The sequence below is a fragment of the Schistocerca cancellata genome, chromosome 1 (genome assembly GCF_023864275.1).
Source record: "Schistocerca cancellata isolate TAMUIC-IGC-003103 chromosome 1, iqSchCanc2.1, whole genome shotgun sequence".
Taxonomy (NCBI): domain Eukaryota; kingdom Metazoa; phylum Arthropoda; class Insecta; order Orthoptera; family Acrididae; genus Schistocerca; species Schistocerca cancellata.
The window spans coordinates 346,701,709-346,716,038 of NC_064626.1; positions in this window are offsets into that span (position 1 = coordinate 346,701,709).

Here is a 14,330-nt window from a genome sequence, read left to right on the forward strand (position 1 = left end):
TGTCGGAACTAACTTGAAAAAAAGAAATGGCCGAGATCGAGTGGGATTCGCGTACTGAGGGTTTCATATAAACTTAATTTCGTATACACGGTGAAGAAAAATTCGCGCACTCGAACTTCGCAGCGCGAAGTGTGAAGAAACACTCATACACAGAATATCTAATGTTTTACGACCATGGTGAAGACTTCTTAACACACAGAATGCTGAAGTTAAGCTGGCCAGAGAAGCATCCCCAAGCACACAAGTAATGCCATATTCACCACACTAGCAATATAAAAATATCTCTCACAAAATTTCGTCCCGCTAATATTTCCGGCACAATCGGCAAAACTGTTATCACATGTACTGTAAGTACATATACAGCAGTGCATTGTCAGCATTTAGGATTAATGCCGTGCAGCTGATGTAGTACATAGCGTTTCGGGTCAGTATTCAGGAGGTCATGGGTTCGATTGTGGGATGAGGCGTGCTTGCTGTTATTTGCAAAATGTAGTCTGCGTGGTACGGAGTCTGGCGGCTTAATCGTCATTCAGCGATTACAGTGGGTCTTCTACAAAACATTTGCACTTACAAAAATCAAATGGCTGTAAGCACTGCGTGACTTAACATCTGAGGTCATCAGTCCCCTAGACTTAGAACTACTTAAACCCAACTAACCTAAGGACATCACACACATCCATGCCCGAGGCAGGATTCGACCGTAGCAGCAGCGCGGTTCCGGACTGAAGCGCCTAGAACCGCTCGTCCACAGCGGCCGGTTTGCACTTACATACTACGAACACAGAAATGGAAGTACAATTGTTTTTGCTGATCAGCTTTTAAGGAAGCCTTTTGCACATCGTGGACGCGAATTATTTCACATCACTGCATCGACTAGATTCCAAACGTGTTTTCTGTGTAGCCTCACCCAATGGTCCCATCAATTAGTACCAACTATTATTCTTGTCACGTTCAGGTCCATTACATTTCGTTACGGTCTTACGTCACCAACAGGGCTAGCAACATGCTTTGCAGGTAACTTCCAAATACGTACTATGTAAATGTCAGATACATGTAGCTTAAGTAACGCTGTATACTACTGTATTACAAGGCAAAATGAAATTGACAAATAAAAACAGAAATGGGCATCGACCGAGCATCGAACCGTCGACCTACTGTACACTAACCCAAAACGATATCTCCGGCCGTGTGGCCGAGCGGTTCTAGGCGCTACAGTCTGGAACCGCACGCCCACTACGGTCGCAGGTTCTAATCCTGCCTCGGGCATGGCTGTGTGTGATATCCTTAGGTTAGTTAGGTTTAAGTAGTTCTAAGTTCTAGGGGACTAATGACCTCAGAAGTTAAGTCCCATAGTGCTCAGAGCCATTTGAACCACCAAAACGATATCCACCAGGACTGATGCTTTGTACTTACAGAGATACTCACCGTACATGTGATTACAGTGTTGCCAGACTGCCAATATTTGACGTTCATTTATTGCTGGAAATATGAACAGGAAGAAATTTTGTGAGAGACATTTTTATATTGCTTGTATGTGAGGAATCGTGCTGCCAAGTTAAAGTGCGCTAACTTTTCTTCACACTGTATATGTCCATCCTTCCTTGAAATCGAGGCACGGACGCGGTTTGCGTTGTTGACGATTCCAGGCGGCAGTTGCAGTACGCGTAAGCGCGTGCTTTCCGCTTGTAAAAAGGGTGTATCCTGCAAATTATGTCTCTCGTTTGCTTATGCAGAATTTATCACTTACCACCACAATCAGTGGTGACAACTCGCAACAAATGGAATTTAAATTCACTAAACAACTCGCTACGATCAAATTTCATTCTCGCAGTATCTACGGCATTCGCAGCAGAGAGCTCAGAACATGCCGAACTTTTATTGGCTGTCGGAGAATTCTGATGTAGGTGCCATCGTTCGTGACTCCAACTATACTCTCGTTCGTCTCCTAGACCACTATCATAGGAGTGCTGTATGAAAATTAGCTAACAATAAAGAATATTCCTGTAGAGAAAGCATTCTTGACTCCGTACTCGCTGTGGTACTTGAGAATCCATCCCTCAGCTCCCTGCAAACGTACCATCGCCGTCAAAAGTGGTCAGTCGATAATAATGGCGTCAGCCAGCTGTAACACAATATATATACTATACAATAAGAACCTTAAATGCAAATTTTATATCAAAAGAAAGTTGCTGTATTTGATGTCGCCTTGTAACTGTCTAGTCTCCTTCCCTATGCATAAATTTAATTACTGGTGAAACTTTAACACAGGGGAAAATGACATTTCGTTCATTTATTAAAAACTAAATTAACACTCCGTACTATTGTTCTTAATTTCAAGTACTGTCATTTTCCTACCTTTCTTAGCTGTGTGGAGAACATTATATCACCCACGATAAGGATTTCTTTCAGTCAACACGTGATAAACAAAAGGGCAAAGGATATTCAGTTTTATGAACTCTGCATCCTCTTTAATGTTCAGACATCCGATTGCCACAGATCTGACTAAGTAATCTACAAATTATAACTTCCCGTATTGCTTACCGATGAATCTATAAGCACCATTTCACTCCAAAGGTTATACACTCCTGGAAATGGAAAAAAGAACACATTGACACCGGTGTGTCAGACCCACCATACTTGCTCCGGACACTGCGAGAGGGCTGTACAAGCAATGATCACACGCACGGCACAGCGGACACACCAGGAACCGCGGTGTTGGCCGTCGAATGGCGCTAGCTGCGCAGCATTTGTGCACCGCCGCCGTCAGTGTCAGCCAGTTTGCCGTGGCATACGGAGCTCCATCGCAGTCTTTAACACTGGTAGCATGCCGCGACAGCGTGGACGTGAACCGTATGTGCAGTTGACGGACTTTGAGCGAGGGCGTATAGTGGGCATGCGAGAGGCCGGGTGGACGTACCGCCGAATTGCTCAACACGTGGGGCGTGAGGTCTCCACAGTACATCGATGTTGCCGCCAGTGGTCGGCGGAAGGTGCACGTGCCCGTCGACCTGGGACCGGACCGCCGCGACGCACGGATGCACGCCAAGACCGTAGGATCCTACGCAGTGCCGTAGGGGACCGCACCGCCACTTCCCAGCAAATTAGGGACACTGTTGCTCCTGGGGTATCGGCGAGGACCATTCGCAACCGTCTCCATGAAGCTGGGCTACGGTCCCGCACACCGTTAGGCCGTCTTCCGCTCACGCCCCAACATCGTGCAGCCCGCCTCCAGTGGTGTCGCGACAGGCGTGAATGGAGGGACGAATGGAGACGTGTCGTCTTCAGCGATGAGAGTCGCTTCTGCCTTGGTGCCAATGATGGTCGTATGCGTGTTTGGCGCCGTGCAGGTGAGCGCCACAATCAGGACTGCATACGACCGAGGCACACAGGGCCAACACCCGGCATCATGGTGTGGGGAGCGATCTCCTACACTGGCCGTACACCACTGGTGATCGTCGAGGGGACACTGAATAGTGCACGGTACATCCAAACCGTCATCGAACCCATCGTTCTACCATTCCCAGACCGGAAAGGGAACTTGCTGTTCCAACAGGACAATGCACGTCCGCATGTATCCCGTGCCACCCAACATGCTCTAGAAGGTGTAAGTCAACTACCCTGGCCAGCAAGATCTCCGGATCTGTCCCCCATTGAGCATGTTTGGGACTGGATGAAGCGTCGTCTCACGCGGTCTGCACGTCCAGCACGAACGCTGGTCCAACTGAGGCGCCAGGTGGAAATGGCATGGCAAGCCGTTCCACAGGACTACATCCAGCATCTCTACGATCGTCTCCATGGGAGAATAGCAGCCTGCATTGCTGCGAAAGGTGGATATACACTGTACTAGTGCCGACATTGTGCATGCTCTGTTGCCTGTGTCTATGTGCCTGTGGTTCTGTCAGTGTGATCATGTGATGTATCTGACCCCAGGAATGTGTCAATAAAGTTTCCCCTTCCTGGGACAATGAATTCACGGTGTTCTTATTTCAGTTTCCAGGAGTGTATTTATCTTTATTGTGAATTGATGTCCTGGCTATGCTGACATCAATACAAAAACCCGATTTCGAGTTTTTAGGTATTTGATGAGAGTCTCCGAAATATTGCCAACATATCTGACGCTGACATCTTTCGGCTCACAGTTCACAGTAATGAAGACATCCAAAAACTCGTGACACGATATCATCCATCTGATGCAAGTGCTGGCAACTAAATGGTTCAAATGGCTCTGAGCACTATGGGACTTAACATCTGTAGTCATCAGTCCCCTAGAACTTAGAACTACTTAAACCTAACTAACCTAAGGACATCACACACATCCATGCCCGAGGCAGGATTCGAACCTGCGACCGTAGCGGTCACGCGGTTCCAGACTAAAGCGCCTAGAAACGCACGGCCACACCGGCCGGCTGCTGGCAACTGGCTCTAAACTTAAAGACAAGTATATTTGTGCACTTCATCAAACTTAAACAAAAATTAGTTGTAACCTTTGACTAAATGGATAACGAGTGGCAATTAGAAGGAACACATTTAGCGATACTGTCTCTGGCGGGCGGCTTGAATTTGCCTGATTGGCTAATTTCAGTGCTAATTAACTCGGAAACGGCGCTAAGTATAGAAATTTCTTCTTAACAATTACTTCTCAGCGCAACCTACCTTGCAACATCCTTACAAGATTTTCAGACAGGCAGCTATCTGAAAACAGGCCCCTCTTACAGCGCAATAATCTGTTTGTGAGAATCAGAGAATTTGTTAACAGTAAGGAATTCTTGTACTTACGTATACTGTCTCCATAGTGCAACGGAATCGCGAAACTAAGGTGAATCCACTGATAGCTCATAAGGAGATAGAGACTGCGCAGTTTTTCTCGAATGATTCTGGAAAGCGATACCACGAGGAAAGGAAAGGAAGATAACATCACAACTTGAAATTTGATCCACTTTTCATCATATCTCTTTCTGGCTTAGAATGAAATAAGCGCAGACGAACCATCATTTTGGAACCACATACACAAGAATAGCGCAGTTCGAAAAGCATAAAATCTTATGTGTAAAGAAACATGTATTTAACTCACTCTGTAAACCGCTTAAAATGGTTTTTCATCATCTGCATATCTGTAAAAGAGTGTGGGCTTGAATTCAACGGGATTATCGAAACTTCAATTTGAAGTAGAAATAAAAGAATAAACAAAACAAAGACAACCTGTTTGGAAAGGAATATCTATACAATCACAGTCTGCTGCTGGGTGCCGTTCAGTGCCCGGCTGCTCCTCGCTGTGCGGTGTAACACCCTTATGTCCTCCTCGGCATGGTGTCTAAAAGGCGACTGAGACGTTGCTACTCAGGCCACTCTTCGACAGCAGCCTACGGCAAGGTCACCTAGTGTGTAGGAAGGGTTCCTGTGACGGCGCACTCCAAGTTTCAAGTCGTCCCATGCACGCACAGTTGTGTTCTTATCAACAATACGGGAGGTCCTTCCATCCGGTTGGTTCGTCCTTCGTGGAGGAAACTGATGCGGAGGTAGGTGCGGAGTGGTTGTGTGTTATGGTCTTGAAACACAAACTTATTGCCGAAATATCGACTACGGGGGGCTGGACAGTACGTTTGGATGACACTGTTCCGATATTGCGCACTGATGAGAGGCGTCCGACATTCACCATCTGATCCAAAGTATCCGCACACACCAATGTAAAGCGGAATTGATGACTAGATGTAAAGAGAGGCAAACTTGCCAGTGTATCTGGAGGCAGGCGGTCTTGTATTGTCAGTAGAGAAGCAGTAACGGCAGAATGGATCGGTCAGCACAGCTCAGTGACTTCGAACCTGGACTAGTCTTTGAATAGAACCGGAGCAACAAATCCATCCAGGACATTTCATGAAACTTCCTGGCAGATTAAAACTGTGTGCCGGACCGAGACTCGAACTCGGGACTTTTGCCTTTCGCGGGCAAGTGGTAGAGCACTTGCCCGCGAAAGGCAAGGTCACGAGTTCGAGTCTCGGTCCGGCACACAGTTTTAATCTACCAGGAAGTTTCATATCAGCGGTCACTCCACTACAGAGTGAAAATCTCATTCTGAAGGACATTTCATCTTCCTAAAGCTGCCCTATTCGACTGATGTGACTGTGAAGTGGAAACGCGAAGGAAAACCCAACCAAGACCAGGCAGACTTGTAGAGGGCGGTTGGAAAAATCGCTTGAAATCAGCGGAAGGAATCACTCGCGAGCTCCAAGTGCTGCCAGTAGTCCAGCTAGAACAATGACAGTGAGCACGGATATAAAAATTATGGCGTACATCGGTGGAGCAGCTCCTCATAAGCCACGCGCATTTTTGTAGTCAACTCTAAGCGACGCTTGAGGTAATGTAACGACTGGGCAGTGTAGGACTAGAAACGAGAGATTTGGAGCGATGAATCACGCTTCAGCTACTCTGTGGCAATCCGATGCAAGGGTTTGGATTTGGCGAATGCCTGGAGAACGGTACCTACCTCTATTTTTAGCGCGAACAGTGAAGTACTGAGGTGGTGGTTCTATAGTGAGGGGTGTTTTTCGTGGCTAGGAATTAGAAAAACGCTGAATGAGGAAGGAGACGTCGATTGACTAAATCAGCACGAAATTCAGTCTGTCATATAGCAACATCCGTGAGGCAGTTGCTCGTGGACAATAAATATTCCTGGAATGGACCGGCCTGCCCCGACTTCCGACCTGATGATGATGATGTTTGGTTTGTGGGGCGCTCAACTGCGTGGTTATCAGCGCCCGTACAATTATCCAATCTTTGCTCAGTCCAATTTTGCCACTTTCCTGGATGATGATGAAATGATGAGGACAACACAAACACCCAGTCATCTCGAGGCAGGTGAAAATCCCTGACCCCGCCGGGAATCGAACCCGGCTTCCGACCTCCACAGACATTCAGATATCTCACTGGAGTGCTCCCAGAAGAGTTCAAGCCGTCATAAAATCGAAGGATGGACACACCTGGTAGTAATGGCCACTACTAGATGTCGGGATAATTTTCATCAAATAGAGTACGTAAACTATACTGGATCGAAACGTGGCTGACCCAATCCCTGCTGATCCTCTGCGACTGAATGCCTGAGATGTGCAGTGATACCTGGTTGCCTCCATGCTCTTCTCTGACGATTTTCAAGACTCAGACAAATTCTGCTGGCAAGAGAATCTGGTGCGGTTAATAAAGGTTCGATTCCAGTTGTTCCCTTGTCCTTTCCTTCGCGCACCACGGTGCTATGCGCTTCGTAACGCTGTTCCCAATGGACACCTAGAGGCTCAAGTCTTCTTGCTTTATGTGACAATGAGCGAACGATTGCGTTTTGAAAAGACCCTTCGACATGTTGACAGACTGAGTAGTGTGCACAATCTGCCTTGTCCCGCTCACGATTGGACACATGGCAAGCTCTATTCAGCTACACCGAGCATTTTCTTCAACCTTGCCGCTTTCCGTTTTCCTACAGCCTTCTTGTGTGGGTTGAAGCAATGTCATTGACAGTGGGTGGCTGGATGTCCTTAATGATGTCAGTTCTTCCCCGTAGGGTTGGGTTGTTTGGGGTGAGGAGACCAGACAGCGAGGTCATCGGTATCATCGGATTAGGGAAGGACGGGGAAGGAAGTCGGCCGTGCCCTTTCATAGGCACCATCCCGGAATTTGACTGGACCGATTTAGGGAAATCACGGCAAACCTAAATCAGGATGGCCAGACGTGGGATTGAACCGTCGTCCTCCCGAATGCGAGTCCAGTGCGCTAGCTACTGCGCCACCCCGCTCGGTCTCTTTCCCCATAGGACACAATCTCTGTACTCCACTTGTAGGTGTCTAGACTAAATGCTGTGCGCATATGTGAGAATGTTTTTCTGAATGTTTACGTGTCGCATATCTGAGGCGGGGCGTCGGTACCAGCCCGGTATTTATACAGTTAGATGCGGGAAGCCGCCTCAAACACATCCATGCTGGCCGCCTTATCAGCCATCGTCCGGTGCAGGTTCGTCTTCCCGAATCCCGCAAGCCGCGCCTTAACGCTTTCGGCTATCCAGGCAGATCTAGAGAATTGTACTGAGCATGCAGGTTTGATTTGACCTCCATTACACACGTGGCTGTACGAAGCGTTTTCCTGTGGTCTAAAGACCACTGAGAACGCGATACTAGATTTGAAAAAAGCAAAGTAGAAAACTCTCAAACCACGCATATCACGATACAATATATACTATGTGATCAAAAGTACCCGGACACCTGGCTGAAAATTACTTACAAGTTCGTGGCGCCCTCCATGGGTAATGCTAGAATTCAATATGGTGTAGGCTCACCCTTAACCTTGATGACAGCTTCCATTCTCGCAGGCGTGCCTTCAATCAGGTGCTGGAAGGTTTCTTGGGGAGTGGTAGCCAATTCTTCATGGAGTGCTGCACTGAGGAGACGTATCGATGTCGGTCGGTGAGGCTTGGCACGAAGTCGGCGTTCCAAAACATCCCAATGGTGTTATATAGGATTCAGGTCAGGACTCCGTGCAGGCCAGTCCATTACATGGATGTTATTGTCGTGTAACCACTCCGCTACAGGTCGTGAATTATGAACAAAAGCTCGATCATGTTGACAGATGCAATCGCCATCCCCGAATTGCTCTTCAACGGTGCAAAACTAGAAGGTGCTTAAAACACAATGTCGGGCTGTGCTGTAATAGTGCCACGCAAAATAACAAGGAGCGCAACCCCCCCCCCCCCCCCCCCCCCCATGAAAAAGACGATCACACCGTAACACCAATGCCTCTGAATTTTACTGTTGGCACTACTCACGCTGGCAGATGACGTTACGCATTCGCCATACACACACCCTGTGTGTACCGTGATTCGTTACTCAACATAACGTTTTTCCACTGATCAGTCGTCCAGTGTTTACGCTCCTTACACCAAGCGAGGCGTCGTTTGGCATTTACCGGCGTGATGTGTGGCTTACGAGCAGCCATGAAATCCAAGTTTTCTCACCTCCACCGGCCGGTGTGGCCGAGCGGTTCTAGGCGCTTCAGTCTGGAACCGCGCGACCGCTACGGTTGCAGGTTCGAATCCAGACTCGGGCATGGATGTGTGTGATGTCCTTAGGTTAGTTAGGTTTAAGTAGTTCTAAGTTCTAGGGGACTGATGACCTCAGATGTTAAGTCCCATAGTGGTCAGAGCCATTTGAACCATTTTTTTTCTCACCTCCCGCCTAACTGTCGTAGTTAGGATCCTGATGCAGTTTGGAGTTCCTGTGTGATCGTCTGGATAGATGTCTCCCTACTACACATTGCAACCCTCTTCAACTGTCGGCGTCCGCAGCTCGTGGTCGTGCGGTAGCGTTCTTGCTTCCCGCACCCGGGTTCCCGGGTTCGATTCCCGGCGGGGTCAGGGATTTTCTCTGCCTCGTGATGACTGGGTGTTGTGTGATGTCCTTAGGTTAGTTAGGTTTAAGTAGTTCTAAGTTCTAGGGGACTGATGACCATAGATGTTAAGTCCCATAGTGCTCAAAAAAATGGTTCAAATGGCTCTGAGCACTATGGGACTTAACATCTGTGGTCATCAGTCCCCTAGAACTTAGAACTACTTAAACCTAACTAACCTAAGGACATCACACACATCCATGCCCGAGGCAGGATTCGAACCTGCGACCGTAGCAGTCGCGCGGCTCCGGACTGAGCGCCTAGAACCGCTAGACCACCGCGGCCGGCATAGTGCTCAGAACCATTTGAACCATCAACTGTCGGCGCTCTCTGTCAGTCAACAGACGATGTCCGCCCGTAAGCTTTTATGCTGTACGTGTCCCTTCACGTTTCCACTTCACTTCGGGAACAGTGGACCGAGGGATGTTTAGGAATGTGGAAACCTCGCGTACAGACGTATGACACTATTGACAACCAATCAACTAACCACGTTCGAAGTCCGTGAGTTGCGCGGAGCGCCCTGTTATGCTCTCTCAAGACGTCTAACGACTACTGAAGTCGCTGATATAGAGTACCTGGCAGTAGGTGGCAGCACAATGCACCTAATATGAAAAACTTATGTTTTTGGTAGTGTCCTGATACTTTTCATCACATAATGTATATGTGCAGGCTAATCTAAAGAACTGCTGTATGGGTTTTGATGCGCTTTTCACAAACAGATACACTGAGCCACGAGGATGGTTTTTGTGTATAATTTGTAAACATACCGCATAAATTGTCTGTATAATGATGAATTTAAGTTAAGTTGTGAAAACGATGCCACTGCCACGTAACGAACATTCGCCATAACTTGAGAGAGCAGCAGTGCCTTGAGTTAGCGGAGAACGTGCCAAAATAGGAATCTGCTGTGATGGTGTAGTGGTAAGGTAACACGATAGAATTCTGGACGGGCGAATTTTTTTCACTCTGCCTTTCAACCTAGCATTCACCTCTGAGCTCCACTTTTCGCAGTTTGATAACTTGTTAGAAATATTCAAGTCGGCCAACTGACACCCTGTTGCTTCCAATCGTTGCAGAACAGCTGGATAAGTAGAAAACTGCGAGTCCAAAACCTGTGGTTTTTATTATTTATGCACAGAGTAAAATGAAACAAGGGATGTAGTTTTACTTCGTGTATATAAAGAAAGTTATGCAGCAGCGCAGCAAATTTCTCAACCTTAAGCTTCCTTCTTTCCTTGAGTCACACAGAGATGAGAACACGGTTCTCTGTATGCTCGGGCGAAAGATATTATTTGCCTGGACATTTTCAAATCATACAGCAGATTGGTAAATGAATCTTCACTGGCGAGAAACAGATTAAGGCTCTTTAAAGATCATAGAGACATGGGCACGATCTTCTTGAATCGAAGTCAGTAAGTTCTTGTCGATGAATACACAGTATTTCGAAATACTTCTACAGATGGTTGTGGGGCGCATTTCGAAACATTACAATCTGAGACTGTCAATTTCTGCTTCCCTCAGATTACTAGTCGAAATTCGCACTTTTAATTCACTGTAAATTCTTGGATCAATGGGCAGTGAGTTCACATAGCTTTCAAGTATCGCAATAAATGAGACCAATAACGAAAAGATAATTACCTCATCATCAGGCTGTGACGTCAGACTTACAATTTGAAATAATAAAATATTTTCAACCAACAGTCTCTGAGATCGTTTGAAAACAGCGTCCTAGCGAAGAAACATTCGAATCCAAAATACGTGCTCTTTATTTTTTATGCTTCAAGTAAAACGACTCCTGAAAAATTTCTTCAGAAACTTTGCTTCGTTTACATACAATATGTTCTTTCAGCAGCGCAACACATGACTCAACTTTCAGGTTTCTACTTTCCTTGAAAAACAGAATAAACATTTAACTAGCGAAGGAAGTTATACTTTGAATAAATAAGGACACTTTATGTTAAAGCGTTTTGTTCGTTAGCAAAACTATGTATTTCACATCACAGTCAATCCTCCAATTTTTCTTTCTTTTTCCTTTTTTTTTTTTTTAATTCATTGCATCTACACTGAGGCTCCGTTTGGCGTCTTATTTAAAGTATTGTAGTGACAGAGCTACACCTGTTTAGGAAGTTGAGGGTGGCAGTGGAATTACAGTGAAACAAAAGTAACAGCTCAATATGTTAACAGCATTCTTATGGCCTCGTTTGGATATTGCTGTCATTCAAGATGTATGATTTCAACAGCATAAAACAGTCTGCCGCAGAGTGAGGGAAACAATGTCTCCTTTCTGACAGTGATGTTTGGCAACTAAGATCTTATGATCTTTCATCGCGTGATTTCTTCCCTAGCAGTTTTTAAAACTCGTTTGTACTTGTACATGTCAAGAAAACCGAAATTAGTTCCTGGGTTAATGTCTGAGTCTCGACTTGTCACTCATTTAGCTGAAAGAACGGGTGTGTGCCTACAGGTTCATGGAAGACATCATCATATTTCATAATCAATCGCAGAGAATGTATTTTACAGTGGTATGTGAAGAGCTTAATAATTATTATGTCATTACCGCTATTTTCTTTTAGGCAGTCAATGAACAGACTACTAAATTATCAGTATTGTTTACGGCCTCTGTCACGTTAGCTAACCTAGCACAGTTAGCTGGAAGTTATAAGAGGGGCGACCAATAACTAATGTAAAACATTTTTTTTCTCGGCCAATTTCGGTCGAAAAAAAAATTCGGAATTTGTTGTGGTTCATCGTGAAATACACTCCTGGAAATTGAAATAAGAACACCGTGAATTCATTGTCCCAGGAAGGGGAAACTTTATTGACACATTCCTGGGGCCAGATACATCACATGATCACACTGACAGAACCACAGGCACATAGACACAGGCAACAGAGCATGCACAATGTCGGCACTAGTACAGTGTATATCCACCTTTCGCAGCAATGCAGGCTGCTATTCTCCCATGGAGACGATCGTAGGGATGCTGAATGTAGTCCTGTGGAAGGGCTTGCCATCCCATTTCCACCTGGCACCTCAGTTGGACCAGCGTTCGTGCTGGACGTGCAGACCGCGTGAGACGACGCTTCATCCAGTCCCAAACATGCTCAATGGGGGACAGATCCGGAGATCTTGCTGGCCAGGGTAGTTGACTTACACCTTCTAGAGCACGTTGGGTGGCACGGGATACATGCGGACGTGCATTGTCCTGTTGGAACAGCAAGTGCCCTTGCCGGTCTAGGAATGGTAGAACGATGGGTTCGATGACGGTTTGGATGTACCGTGCACTATTCAGTGTCCCCTCGACGATCACCAGCGGTGTACGGCCAGTGTAGGAGATCGCTCCCCACACCATGATGCCGGGTGTTGGCCCTGTGTGCCTCGGTCGTATGCAGTCCTGATTGTGGCGCTCACCTGCACGGCGCCAAACACGTATACGACCATCATTGGCACCAAGGCAGAAGCGACTCTCATCGCTGAAGACGACACGTCTCCATTCGTCCCTCCATTCACGCCTGTCGCGACACCACTGGAGGCGGCCTGCACGATGTTGGGGCGTGAGCGGAAGACGGCCTAACAGTGTGCGGGACCGTAGCCTAGCTTCATGGAGATGGTTGCGAATGGTCCTCGCTGATACCCCAGGAGCAACAGTGTCCCTAATTTGCTGGGAAGTGGCGGTGCGGTCCCCTACGGCACTGCGTAGGATCCTACGGTCTTGGCGTGCATCCGTGCGTCGCTGCGGTCTGGTCCCAGGTCGATGGGCACGTGAACCTTCCGCCGACCACTGGCGACAACATCGATGTACTGTGGAGACCTCACGCCCCACGTGTTGAGCAATTCGGCGGTACGTCCACCCGGCCTCCCGCATGCCCACTATACGCCCTTGCTCAAAGTCCGTCAACTGCACATACGGTTCACGTCCACGCTGTCGCGGCATGCTACCAGTGTTAAAGACTGCGATGGGGCTCCGTATGCCACGGCAAACTGGCTGACACTGACGGCGGCGGTGCACAAATGCTGCGCAGCTAGCGCCATTCGACGGCCAACACCGCGGTTCCTGGTGTGTCCGCTGTGCCGTGCGTGTGATCATTGCTTGTACAGCCCTCTCGCAGTGTCCGGAGCAAGTATGGTGGGTCTGACACACCGGTGTCAATGTGTTCTTTTTTCCATTTCCAGGAGTGTATTCCCGCTCCAGCTCCTACAGTTATATGATGTTCCGATCGGTGGCGGCACTTATATGTAGCCTTCAAAACGGCGTCTGTAACGCATGTGGGTTTCAAGCAGAGAGCTGTCATTGAGTTTGTTTTGGCGGAAAACCAGAGCATCGAGATATTCATAGACAATTGCAGAATGTCTACGGAGATTTGGCAGTGAACAAAAGCACGGTGAGTCGTTGGGCGAGGCGTCTGTCATCATCGCAACAAGGTCGCGCAAATCCATCTGACCTTCCGCGTGCCGGCCGGCTGCACACACCTGTGACTCCTGGAATGTTGGAACGTGCGGACACTCTCGTTCGAGGTGATGACGAGTCACAGTCATATACCTCGCTGCCCGGCGGAACGTCTCTGTTCAGTGATGGGTAGGTTACTGACACAGCAAGACGTTGACTTCGACAACGATCAGTAGAGTGGTACCATGTGGGCAAGCAAGCCCTCCCAGTGAGGCGGCGTAAGGCCGTTGCATTGAACGGAGATGATGTCGAAAAATAGGGTTTTGTAGCCAGAACAATGTGGAATAACATGGTGTATTGGAGTACTGAATGAAACCAGCACGCTTTCAGAAAAAGGTTTTGCGTTACTTATTGGACGCCCGTCGTACTACGCAGAACCTGCAGGAATGTTTTCTGCCTTCGAATGGGCACACATGTCTAACCTCTCTGTAGCCCTTGTAGATAACACAACATCAAAAAAAG